At 40.0% G+C, this 13,820-nt stretch overlaps 1 pseudogene; it reads right to left on the bottom strand.

The window, feature by feature from the left end:
* Positions 1-1,590, bottom strand: part of LOC115893878 — a 29,927-nt pseudogene extending 28,337 nt beyond the window's left edge.
* Positions 1,591-13,820: the final 12,230 nt, after the last annotated feature.

Below are 13,820 nucleotides of genomic sequence, written 5' to 3'. Positions count from 1 at the left end.
TTTCCCAAACTTGCTTTAGATCAGGGTTCCTCGACAGCAGCACTACTGTTTTGGACCAGATTGTTCTTTCTTGGTGATGGCTGCATGGTGCATTGTAAGTTGTTTAATAGCATCTCCAGTCTCTACCCATCTAATGCTAGCAGTGCCCCCTACTCCTTATGACAACCAGAAATGTCTCTAGATATTGCCCCCAGTTGAAATATACTGCTTTGGATAATAACAGTCAAGTTATTCCAACCATCAAAACTTAAGAATTACCTGAAATAGAAAGAGTAACACAAATGAAAGTATCTCTGGATGGTCCCCTATTCTGATTCTAAAAAGTTTATTGGGCGATACATTGTTCTGCAAGGGGCTAATTTAAGTATCAATTACATCTCCAATCCCAGCAGCCTTGGATAAAATAGTCTGCTCTAGAAGCAAGAGACAGAAATTTGTGGAGACCTGTTATCTTAGGCTGTAATTATAGCTGGGAAACTTCATGTTAAGAATCAGCCAGGCCAGGCATGGTGGCTTACACCTGTAATCCGAGCACTTTGGGAGACTGAGGCAGGTGGATCATGAGGTCAGGAGATCAAGACCATCCTGGCTAACACGATGAAACCCCGTCTATACTAAAAATACAAAAATTTAGTCGGGCGTGGTGGGCGCATGCCTGTAGTCCCAGCTACTTGGGAGGCTGAGGCAAGAGAATGGCGTGAACCTGGGAGGTGGAGCTTGCAGTGAGCCCAGATCACACCACTGCACTCCACACTCCAGCCTGGGTGACAGGGCGAGACTCTGTCTCAAAAAAAAAAAAAAAAAAAAAAAAAAAAAATCAGCCACAAGAAAGTATGCAGAGACAAGGAGGGCTTATGGGGTCTTGCTGGTCATCCACTTATTACAGAGCTGTCCAGGTTTCTCCCATAATAAAGAACTGGAAGCTTGGAAGGATAATTATCAACAAAACAACTTAGCATTTACAGAGCTTTCTACAGGCACAAGACATTTTACATATAAGCATTTCAATTTTGTTATCTTATTTAATCCTCACAAACATCTTAGGAATTAGATATTATTCTTATTCTCATCATACAGATGAGAAAATGGAGACTCAGAGAGGTGATGTACAAGTTTCCTCAGCTAGTGAGTGCCAGTTTCAAAACATGAATTCCATTGTCCTGGCCACAAATCTCATATTCTTTCTGCGACATGAAATAGCCAGGAAAAATCAGATGCGCCTCCTCCTCTTGGGGTCCCTCTTTTCACGTAGTCTGAATTGAGTCCTACCCAGCTACATGACTCCTCCAGGTTGAGAAAGAGTCAATTCCCAGGCAGGTCCTGAGTCAGAAGACTGCATATCCCAAGGTGAACAAGTCTCAGCAAGGCCCTGCCATCTGCCCCTGGAAAAGGGGATCAGCACAGAACTGGTCCCTGAGGAATCTAGGCCAATGTGGGACCGCAGTAACATCCTTAAGGGAAGATCCAAGCACACAGTAGAATCTCTTGTTCTCCAGTTTTTCTGGGGTTGAAAAGGATAGAACTTTTGTGCAATTATATTAACCAATCACCATTCACCTGGGTAGTGACTCACCTAAGAACCTGAGTCATGTTTCACCCATTTGACTAGACCAGTGGTTCTCACACTTTAAAGTGCCTCAGAGTTGCCTGCAGGGCTTGTTAAACCACAGATTGTAGGAGTACCTAAGCCCAGAATTTCTGATTCTAGGTCTGGGGTAGGTCCTGATAATCTGCATTTCTAACAGGTTGCCGGGTGATGCTGATGGTGCTAGTCCTAGGAACACATCTTGATAATTGCATCACCTTACTAAGCCTTGAATAAAGACCACTTCGTGGTATGTGAAGTTCCTCTACCCTTTCCCCAGCCCCAGGCTGATATTCAGACAGGGTTATTTTATGAATCCAGGTTACACCTTCACAGCCCAATAGAACCCAGTCAAGAATTCAACAGAACAGGATGAGGAGAACATAGGGAGAGGGCTCCATCCTACAGGGCTGACCTCCTTCGCAGAGTGGCTCTTCTCTTTAGTTTGAGAAGCCAGAGTGCCAAGAAGGTCTTGGGCCGTCACAGAGCAGCATTTCCCCACTTGCAGGGTCCAATGACCATGCATCACTAATCCTCCCCACAAATCCTTCCTCCAGCACCCCTTTCCAACAACTTTCTCTCCATTTGCCTGGGGCTGTTCTAGCTCCCTACTTATCTTGTGAGCACATGGCGGGGCCAGGAAGGGAGATGTAGAGGAGGAAGTCTAAGCTGGTGGGTTATTAACAGTTTGGCTCGGATGGGAAGGGGAATCTGAGCAGGGAGACAAAGTTATTACTGGAGACAGTCTGTTTATAGGCAAAGGTTCAAGAATTTTTGCTGAAAAGAAAATCCTCCAAAGACCACCCAAACCAATGAAGATCAATACATCGGTCAGACTCAGAACTCAATATGGTATTAACAGAGTGGCATTTAAATGCCCCTTTTGTGAGTTCCTTTGAAATCCTAGGCTAGGCCTAAGCTGCCTCCCTCCATGATGAAATAGGGATGAGAATGTCAAGCTGATACCCGAGTTGCTCCTGATTGAGTGGGACTCAAGTGTTCAGGACTGCATAAAAGGCCCTGCTGTGCATTTCAACTGGACAAGGCTACACCCAGAATGACAATCATAATATTCTTGGCTTTTAATTAAAGATATTTTATCATGTCAACAGAGACTGTAAATTTACTCTGCTGGCAAGTGGCTTGAAGACTAAAGTAAAAAAGAATCTCTGTTTTCTAGATTTTTATAACCAGTCTGGCAAGCCAGGAATTCTTCCTTCAGGTGATATCTTAAAGTATGAAAAAACAAAAAAGGATACCAGAGGCTACAGAAGGAACTGTGGGGCAGTCAGCAATTCCACGGATTAAAACAGACAGTCACAAGCCAAGAGGATAGATTAATATTACTACTATTAACAGTGGCCTTAGAAATTTGGGGGAGCTAATTTAATCACACTTCTACCCCACGCTGGTATTGAGAACAGACACAGGCAAGAAACAAGATGAGGATCAAAATAGTGTCAGCTATAGTACTAGCAAAGCTGGATTTAAGACTGAAGCTCACTCCTGTAGTCCAGGCAGGGACTTCCTGCTTCCTCCTTCCAGGTCTGGTCACGGGGGTCTGACATGGGGACAGTCGGGTCTGCAGAGTAGACACTTACTCAACTTATGTGTGCAGGATCAAAGAACACCCAACACCCACAGATGGCAGAACAGAATGAGAGAGAGAAAGTGGCCTCTAGGCTGCCTCCAGACCAATGGTGTCAGATGCAGTTTCAGGTTGGAATCATTGATTTACAAAAAAGGAAAATTGGAGCAAAAAGAAAAAATATGGATGGCTGTGGTTGGTTGGGCCTCAGAGATGGGGCCAAGAATAGCAGAAACATGTCATTGGTGAGTATCCCTGACCAGGTAAGTTGTTCCTGACAGGAAAGTGAAGAGGGGACGAGGAGGGCAGGAAGCTTCCTCCCCAGGACTGCTGTTAGTAAAATGCCTCTTCTTTTTTTTTTTTTGAGACAGAGTCTTGCTCTGTCTCCCAGGCTGGAGTGCAGTGGTGTGATCTTGGCTCACTGCAGCCTCCCCTTCCCGGGCTCAAGCGATTCTCGTGCCTTAGCCTCCTGAGTAGCTGGAACTACAGGTGTGCGCCACTATGCTCGGCTAATTTTTTGTATTTTTAATAGAAATGGGGTTTTGCCATGTTGCCCAAGCTGGTCTCGAACTCCTGAGCTCAGGCAATCTGCCCACCTCAGCCTTCTAAAGTGCTAGGATTACAGGCGTGAGCCACCACACCACAGCCCAAAATGCCTCTTCTGTGGGCCAAGGCAGAAGTGTGGAAAGATTAAGAGGATGCCAAAAAACAGTGACAGTAACTGCTCTGTTCACTTAACTCCTACTGTGGGCCAGGAGTTGTTCTCTCATACATTTAAATTTTGGAACAATCCTGTGAGGTAGGTCTAACTATCCCCATTTTACAGATGAGGAAATGGAGGCTCACAGAGGTTACATCACCTGCCAAGGTGAGGGTGTAACTGAGTCACAGAGCTGCTTTGTCTAGCTGCAGAGTCTACGCTTGTCCCATCACATTCAGCTACATACTCTCCTCCAGAACAGAGAGAGAAATGCAATCACCAGAGAGTTGGAACTATGCGTATGCACAGCAGGGTGACTATCCAGGTTTTATTTGGGTGAGCACTTCAGACACTGCAGTCCTTCTCTTAAACACCCATGTACATACTTGTAACTACTCTTCTTTCCATTAAAGGAAGCATGCAAAGCTCTGTCTTTGTAGTTCACCTGGATAATGGCAGTGATGGCCTGTGCTGTAGAAAAGTCTGTGATGTCAAACAATGGGCTGAACCTTCCCCAGTGTCAGGAACTTACCCAGCCAGAAGTCATTAAGCTCGGTAGCTTCCCTCTTGCCTCAGCAAGCACTCATTAGGGGCTGTGAAAGAAAGGCCTTTTTAGGTACATTCTCCCTGAAGTTTCCTACCATGTGAGATTGGCATTTGGGTGTAGATTTCATCTTCTGGGCTTCCTGCCAGCTGCAGTGGAATAGTTCAAACCTCCAGCCTGTGAAGGCTCCCGGTCAGGGACCTTTACGCTCTGTTTTGCTAAAGGGTATGCCATTTGCAAGTCAGCAGAAGGAAGGTTTCTGTACTTTTCGAATGTCTTAGTAGAAATAAAATGTTTATGAAGGAGACTCTGTGTGGGATGATTTGAGCCAACCACTTGGCTTTCTTACAGAAGAAAAGACAGGTATAATTTCCATGTCCCAAACCAACTCATCCTAGTGTAATTTGTCCATTTGACAAGATAGAAGGCAAAGAAAGAACAAGAAGCAATGCTGAATGCTTTGGTTTCAAAGTTCAGGGCAAAGGGCTATGACTGGAATGTCCATATTTTTTCAGTTCTCGTCCCATGATCTGAAATTCATAATAATGCTGGGTTGATGGGATGCAAACTGGGAGGGCAGGCACTGGGTGTGATTTAAGCATGAGTCAAAGACCATGGAAGCTTCAGTCAAATCTCATTTTCTTTTGTCAGGAATCCTTCATAATGCCCCAGTTTCTGATGTCATTTTAGTGGAATTAAATTTTAAGCAGTGCAGAATCACAGAATTGGTTACATTAGGCCTCAGACTCAAGTCCAGTCACTAAAGAGTCCAGCCTGTTGGGGAAGCCTAGTGGTAACCAGGACAATCAGCAGGAGGCAGGTTAGGAACTCCTGCCTCATGGTTTACAGTTGCGCATACAGTGATTAAGCAGCAAGCTCTTAAGTTAGCCAGGCTTCCCACTTTCTGGGAGATGTTTAATTATATCACACAGCAAATGGGAAATGCAAGACTAGTTTTCTCTTCACATTCTAACAAAAAGTGGCTCTTTCCCCCTAGAGGTTTGAAATGCCCCCTCCATTGACATGGTGAAACAGAAGGGCATTGATGCCACAAAGAGAAGGCAGTTGTCCCAGAAAACACAGAGAACCCTTGGGCTGGAAGGACCGAAAGCAGAGGCCACTTCTGGCCATCCCCATTAGTGGAGGTGTAGAGGTGTCTGCTGCATCGTACTAAGAATACCGGTATGGGGTGGACAGTGGGAGGTGTGAATTTATGAAGTATCTGAAGATGATACTCTCACAGGCTTGTAGATAAGGAATTAAGAATTGAGGAATAAGGACACTGAAGAGAGAATCAAACATCCAGTATACAATGGTACAGGACAAGTTCTTTCAGGACAAGAATCCCCAAACATAAAAGAAGGAAAATAATCCAGACCTTAGTTACTGGGTTGTCACTAGTGTCCTAATGAGAAGTGACTGAAAACTGCCCCCACAATATGATGTTTTGTGAAGTTCTAATTAAAGACCCAGAGCTTGGTCATTCTGTATAAACCTATTCATATCTTCATAAAATCCCAAATCCCCTTCAGGTACCATCAGATGGAGGCCCCTGACCTGAGGAAATCCTACTTCACTACTGGGGGAGCCAGCCCCCAGTATTTCAACATAGGTTCTTTTCTATTTTCCCTAAGTGTCGGCCAGTCTGAGAAATAAAGAGAAAGAGTACAAAAGAGAAACATTTTACAGCTGGGCCTCTGGGGGTGACATCACATGTTGGCAGGTTCCGTGATGCCCACTGAGCTGCAAAACCAGCAAGTTTTATTAGGGATTTCAAAAGGGGAGGAGTGTACGAATAGGGAGTGGGTCACAGAGATCACATGCTTCAAATGGCAACACAAGATCACCAGGGCAGAAGGGCAAAGCAAGGTCCGGGCCGGGCGCGGTGGCTCAAGCCTGTAATCCCAGCACTTTGGGAGGCCGAGACTGGCGGATCACGAGGTCAGGAGATCGAGATCATCCTGGCTAACACGGTGAAACCCCGTCTCTACTAAAAATACAAAAACTAGCCGGGCGAGGTGGCGGGTGCCTGTAGTCCCAGCTACTCGGGAGACTGAGACAGGAGAATGGCGTGAACCCAGGAGGCGGAGCTTGCAGTGAGCTGAGAGCCGGCCACTGCACTCCAGCCTGGGTGGCAGAGCAAGACTCCGTCTCAAAAAAAAAAAAAAAAAAAAAAAAAAAAAAAAGGGCAAAGCAAGGTCACAAGGCAAAATTAGAATAACTAATGAGGTTCCATGTTCCACTGTGCATGCATTGTCACTGATAAACATCTTAACAGGAAACAGGGTTTGAGAGCAGACAACCAGTCTGACTAGAATTCACCAGGCTGGAATTTCGTAACCCTAGCAAGCCTGAGGGTGCTGCAAGAGACCAGGGCGTATTTCATCCCTTATCTTCAACTGCATAAGACAGACACTCCCAGAGTGGCCACTTTAGAGACCTCCCCCTGGGAATGCATTCTTTTCCCAGGGCTACTCCTTGCTGAGAAGAAGAATTCAGCGATATTTCTCCTATTCGCTTTTGCAAGAAGAGAAATATGACTCTGTTCTGCCCGACCTCTCAGGCAGTCAGACCCTATGGTTATCTCCCTTGTTCCCTGAAAATCACTGTTATCCTGTTCTTTTAGGATGCCCAGATTTCATATTGTTCAAACACACATGTTTTACAAACAATTTGTACAGATAACACAATCATCACAGGGTCCTGAGGTGACATACATCCTCAGTTTACGAAGATGATGGGATTAAGAGATTAAAGATAGGCATAGGAAATTATAAGAGCATTGATTGGGGAAGTGATAAATGTCCATGAAATCTTCACAATTTATGTTGAGAGATTGCAGTAAAGACAGGCGTAGGAAATTATAAAAGTATTAATTTGGGGAACTAATAAGCATCCATGAAATCTTCACAATTTATGTTCTTCTGCCGTGGCTTCAGCCGGTCCCTCTCTTCGGGGTCCCTGACTTCCTGCAACACTTCACTATTACAGTTAGGTGGCTGGGGCTCAGCCAGAATGGTGAAGCCAAGCAGGCAATCCTCCTCTGATAGGATGTTTCCTAACAAGGCTTATTTCTGCTTCTATGTGATACACATTAAATGATTAGTTAAATTTGAAGGCCTAAACATCACAGGCTAGGATCAGGAGATGGCTGGCCCATGACTACATATTATATGCCTGGAGTTTAGGACAAAATTCAACAGACATCCAACATGGATGCAGATGTATTTGCTGTTAAACTCTAACATAATAATTTGAGAGTCTTAAAGAGAGTCCTTAAAACCACCAAAGGTGATTAGACCCAAACCTTATAACCAACTTGAAATATAAGAGCTGAAATATTGGGAATATTGAAATGTCAGAAATGAAGAAACTAGCAAGTTCTAGTTATTCCTAGAGTTTGTTTAGGTACAGTCAACTGGAAACTCTTGTGTTTGTCTAAATTGGTCAATTCAGTCACGGTCATTAAAATTTATCATTCAAAAATTGAAAACAGAATTACCATAAGATATAGCAATCCCACTTCAGAGTATGTAGCCAAAGGAATTGAAATCAGTATGTCAAAAAGCTGTCTGCACTCTCATGTTCACTGCAGCATTATTCACAGCATACATGTCAATCAACAGATGAATGAATAAATAAATGTGGTATATATACACAATGGAGTACTATTTAGCCTTTAACAAGAAGGAAATTCTGTCATTTGCAATAATATGAATAAACTTGGAGGACATCATATCAAGTGAAATAAGCCAGTTACAGAAAGACAAATGCTGCATGATCTCACTTGTATGTGGAATCTTAAGAGTCAAACCTACAGAGTAGAATGATAGTGACCATTCTACTCTTGTTCCAGAGGATAGAATTAAGGGGGATGAGAATGGGGAGATGTTATTCAAAGGATAGTTTCAGTCAGATAGGAGGAGTAAGTTTCAGAGATCTATTACACAGCATGGTGACTACAGTTAATAATAATGTATTATACACGTCAAGTTTTCTAAGAGTAGGTTATTAATATTCTTGCCATGAAAAAATAAGTGTGTGAGATAATGAGTATGTTAATTAGCTAGATTTAATCATTTCATGACATAAACATATATTAAAACATTGTACTTCCTAAATATGTACAATTATTATTTGTCAAGGGCGGATTGCCTGAGGTCAGGAGTTCACGACCAGCCTGGGCAACATGGTGAAACCCCATCTCTACTAAAATACAAAAAAAATTAGCCAGGTGTGGCAGCATGCGCCTGTAGTCCCAGCTACTCAGGAGGCTGGGGCAGGAGAATTGTCTGAACCCGGGAGGTGGAGGTTGCAGTGAACTGAGATTGTGCCACTGCACTCCAGCCTGGGCAACAGAGCAAGACTCCGTCTCAAAATAAATAAATAAATAAATAAATAAATAAATAAATAAATAAATAAATAAATAAAAATTATAAAAAATAAAAAAATAAATTTTTAAAGATTTATGGTTCAGACCAAAATATTAACTTTGACTTCTAAGGTTTTCTTAGTACTCTTTTTTCTTTATTTTTAAAGTTTATTTTTGACCAGATAATGAATGAATATGGTTCAAAATTCAGAAAGTGAAAAAGGATGTATAAAAGTAAGTGAAATTTTTTCCTCCCACTCCCAACTCCCAGCCACCCACTTCTCCTCTCCATAGGCAAAGTGTTATTAATTTTTTTGTGTATCTTCCAGAGATATTTTAGAGACATAAAAGCAATAGTGGATTGGGAAAAAGAACATATACCTTTTCCCCCCATTTTTATACCAATGATACCAGATGTCAAGGAAACATTGTATTTGAAGGAGAGCCCTCAACATTTCCAAATGTTTTGGTTAACAGGTTGGTAACACTCATTTATAGCAATCATAAGGACGTATTTAGAAGTTGTTTTTTATGTCTTCTTATAGCTGTGATTATATTGTTTGGAGTCAGAAACCCCTTTTGAATATATTATGAAAATAATGGATCCTTTCATAGAAAGAGAAGCACATATGTACTTACATACAAAAAAATTGCAGAGAATGTCAGAAAGTTTCATTATCCACACAAACCACTACCACCAACAACAAAAACAGCAAAGGAATCAAGGTTCAGAGAAACTAATTTGCCAAGATTCATAGAGTTACTGAACGATGGAGCTGGGATTCAAGTCACAGTCTGCTTGATTCCAAGGCTCATGCTCTATCTCTACCCTTCTCTTCCCTTCCTCTCTTGTATGTATTATTACTAATGAGCCCCTCACTGATGCAAGGGCAGGGTAGATGGTGTCAGTTCAGTAGCTCCTGTAGTCTTGGATTCCCAGCTATCTTGGTGAAATCTAACCTAGAACTATGACTCCTTGTGTTGTCTTGAGAACCTACTTCTTGAGATACAGCCTCTTACATAAAAAGTGATAAAGGACTGAGAGCAAAGCACATTGGAAAATAAGACAGAGACACTTGGGCCATGTGTGCAGTTGCTGATATCTTTAGTCCCAACTTCCTACATGCAGGAATTTAATAAAAACAATTGATAAAATTAAACATTCATTAATGTAATTCAACACATTAATAGATTCTCTCTATAGGCATTATAAAAGCAATTGATAAAATTAAGCATCCATTCATGGTTTGAAACGAAAACAAAACAAAACAATGCCTCTGAGCAAACTAGAAGACTTGGTTAGTTTAAGCCTTAAGAAGAAAAAATCCCAATTTAGAATATGTTTCTCATCTGGGATGTCACTGGAAAATGCTTTTATTATGAGCAGAAGGGCATTCAGGAGCCATTGGTAAAAATGTCCACTGATTACAGACCAGTCATACTAATAGCTTCCATTTATTGAGCATTTACAATGTGTCAGACACTGTGTCAATCCATTCTTATTTAATTCCCACAGAAACTCAATGAGATATGTTGTCATCTTCTCCATTTTATAGATGAGGCTCTAAGGTTCGGAGAAGATAAGTAATTTAGGAAGACAGTGTCTTCCTGAAAATATAACTGGTATCCTAAGTCTGATAGAAAATGCAAGGGATAAATCAAAGATAAGATTCATGACTATACTAGTATGAATGACTTTCTTTTCAAGAAACAATATAAAAATGGTAAGTGGGAAAAAGCCATAACATGAATCAAAAGGCAAACTGTCTCTGTCCACTCTATCATCCAACTGCCTGTTTTAGAAACTTACAGGTTTCTTTTCCCTATAGAAGAATTCTGCCACACACTCCACAAATGTAGGGCCCAGGATATCAAATTTGTTCTTTCCTTATAGATTTAGCCCTAGTTGTATTTCTCACCCGAGCAGCCATAACCTGCTGAATCTCAATAGAGGGACAGAAAATGAGTCACAGCAAGCAAAAGGGTGCTATGAGAAGGGATATGTGGAGCAGCAGGGCAGGACCCTCTAGACAGCAGTGGTGGATTTACCCTTCTGTACATCTTTCCAGAATATGGCACAGAGAAACAGAAACAGAGATGCTGGTGCCAACGGGAAATTTTCCTGGCAATTGCATTTGTTAAAATCTTGGGTTCTGAAGTCAGAAAGATCTCTTTGAACCTTGGCTATGCCATTTTGAGTAAATTACTTACCTTCTCCGAACCTTAGAGCCTCATCTATAAAATGGAGAAGATGACAACATATCTCATTGAGTTTCTGTGGGAATTAAATAAGAATGGATTGACACAGTGTCTGACACATTGTAAATGCTCAATAAATGGAAGCTATTAGTATGACTGGTCTGTAATCATGGACATTTTTACCAATGGCTCCTGGATGCCCTTCTGCTCATAATAAAAGCATTTTCCAGTGACATCCCAGATGAGAAACATATTCTAAATTGGGATTTTTTTCTTCTTAAGGCTTAAACTAACCAAGTCTTCTAGTTTGCTCAGAGGCATTGTTTTGTTTTGTTTTCGTTTCAAACCATGAATGGATGCTTAATTTTATCAATTGCTTTTATAATGCCTATAGAGAGAATCTATTAATGTGTTGAATTACATTAATGAATGTTTAATTTTATCAATTGTTTTTATAGAAACAATCTGTTAATATGTTGAATTACACTGATATTCAAATAATAAACTTTGCATTCCTGGATTGAACCCAACTTCGATGTTACATTTATTTTAATTTTTCTATAGGTTATTGGGATACAGGTGGTATTTGTGTACATGAGTGAGTTCTTTAGTGGTGATTTGTGAGATACTGGTGCACCCATCACACTGCACCATATTTGCGGTCTTTTATCCCTCGCCCCTCTCCCACTCTTCCCCCCAAGTCCCCAAAGTCCATTGTATCATTCTTATGCCTTTACGTCCTCATAGCTTAGCCCCCACATATCAGTGAGAATATATGATGCTTGGTTTTCCATTCCTGAGTTACTTAACTTAGAATAATAGTCTCCAATCTCACCTAGGTTGCTGCAAATGCTGTTAATTCATTCCTTTTTATAGCTGAGTAGTGTTCCATTTTTTATACACACACACACACAGTTTCTTTATTCACTCATTAATTGATGGGCATTTGGGTTGGTTCCAGGATTTTGCAATTGCGAACTGTGTTTCTATAAACATTGCATGAATTTTAAAGTAAATATCCTGGATTCTGTTTTCTAATTTTTGTTCAGCATTTTTTCATTTATGTTCATGAGGAATACTGACCTGTACTCTTCTTTTCATGAATATTCTTGTTAGGTTATGGCATCAAGATTATCCTAGCCTTATAAAATGAGCAAGGATTATTTCCATTTTTTCAATTCTATGAAAGAATTTATATAAGATTGTTTTTCTTTCTTTCCTGAATATTTGAAGGGTGCACTGGGGAAGCCATATAACCTGGGGTTTTCTACATGGAATCACTGCAATTTTCAGATTTAATTTTTTAAATAGCTATAGGGCTATTTAGAATTTCTTTTTGTGTTCATTTTGATAAGAATGTGTTTTTCAAGAAAGTGTTCATTCATTTGAGCTTTTGTTAAGTGACATAAAGTCTTTAATAATACCAACATTTTTAAAATTTTAGTAGGAGCTTCAGTGATACCCTGTTTTTCATGCCCAGTGATGGTAATTTGCATGCTCACTCTTATCTCTCTCTCTCCACCCCTCAACCCACCCCCCTATCTCCCTCTCCCTCTCTTTCTCTGCTTAATCTTGCTAGGGGTTATTGATTTTATTAGATTTTTCAAATAACTGACATTTAGATGTGTTGACTTCTGTTCTATGACTTTTTCAATTTTTATTCTTATCTTTATTATTTCATTTATTCAACCTTCTTAATTTGTTGTTCCTTTTTAACTCTTTGAGATAGAAGTTTAGATAATGTGCTCTAAGTCCTTTTTTAACATATACATTCAAGGACAAAAATTTTCCTCTATGTACTGCTTTACCTTCATTCATATATGTTGTATGTCATATTTTTATTATCATTCAATTTATAATATTTTCAAGTTTCTATTGGAGCTTCTTTGACTCATGGACTATTTGGATGTATATTACTTAATTTCTAAATATTTGGAGATTTTCTAGTTATTTTTGTTATTGATTTGTAACAATAAAAGATTCTTTGAGACTTACTTGAAAAAAATGTGTTCTGAAGTTGTTGGATACACTGGTAAATTATGTAAATTAGATCAATTTATCCATTAAGTTTTCTAAATTTTGTATATCTCTACCAATGTTTGATTCTTCCATATGTTACTGGGAAAAGTTGTTAAAATCTTCCACCTATATTTGTAAGATTGTTCACTTCCCTATTTAGGACTGTTAGATTTTGTTTCACATATTTTGAAGCTATGTTATTAGGTTCATACAAATTTGAACTATTGCATCTTTCTGGTAAATTAACCCTTTAAAAATATCCTCTTTAATACATCTTGCCTTAAAACCTATTTTGTCCAAGTCCTGACATTCAAGGTATGTCTCCTAGTAAGAAGCATACAATTGTGGGTGTTTTTTCTATTCCTTTTGGCTTTTTAATTGGTGTATGTCAATTTATATTTAATGTAATTACTCACATTTGAATTTATATCTACCATGTTACTATTTTCTAGTTGTTCCTCCTCTGTGTTCCTTTTTCTCTCTTCCTACTTACTTTTGAATTACTCAAATATGTGTTCTGTATTTCTCCTCTATTAGAACTTTTACTATGATGTTCCTACATGTGGTTACCTTTGTATTTATACTACTGTGTTTTATAATATGTCTTGAATCTATGGTTTGATATCTTCTACCCATTTTGCACATTTTTCACCCTTTAATGCTTGAAATACTACTTCTAAATCATTCTCTGTTTTCTCCTTTAGGTATTTCAGTTACGTGTGTGTTAGGTCTTGTCACCTAGTTCCATGTCTCCTACGCTTTTTTCTGTATTTTCTATATATTTTTCCTAACACTCTATGCTTCCATCTAGAT

This window comes from Rhinopithecus roxellana, chromosome 16, assembly GCF_007565055.1.
Source record: "Rhinopithecus roxellana isolate Shanxi Qingling chromosome 16, ASM756505v1, whole genome shotgun sequence".
NCBI classification, from domain to species: Eukaryota; Metazoa; Chordata; class Mammalia; order Primates; family Cercopithecidae; genus Rhinopithecus; species Rhinopithecus roxellana.
The sequence above is the reverse complement of the archived record's forward strand: the minus strand, read 5'-3'. Positions and strand labels throughout refer to the sequence as shown.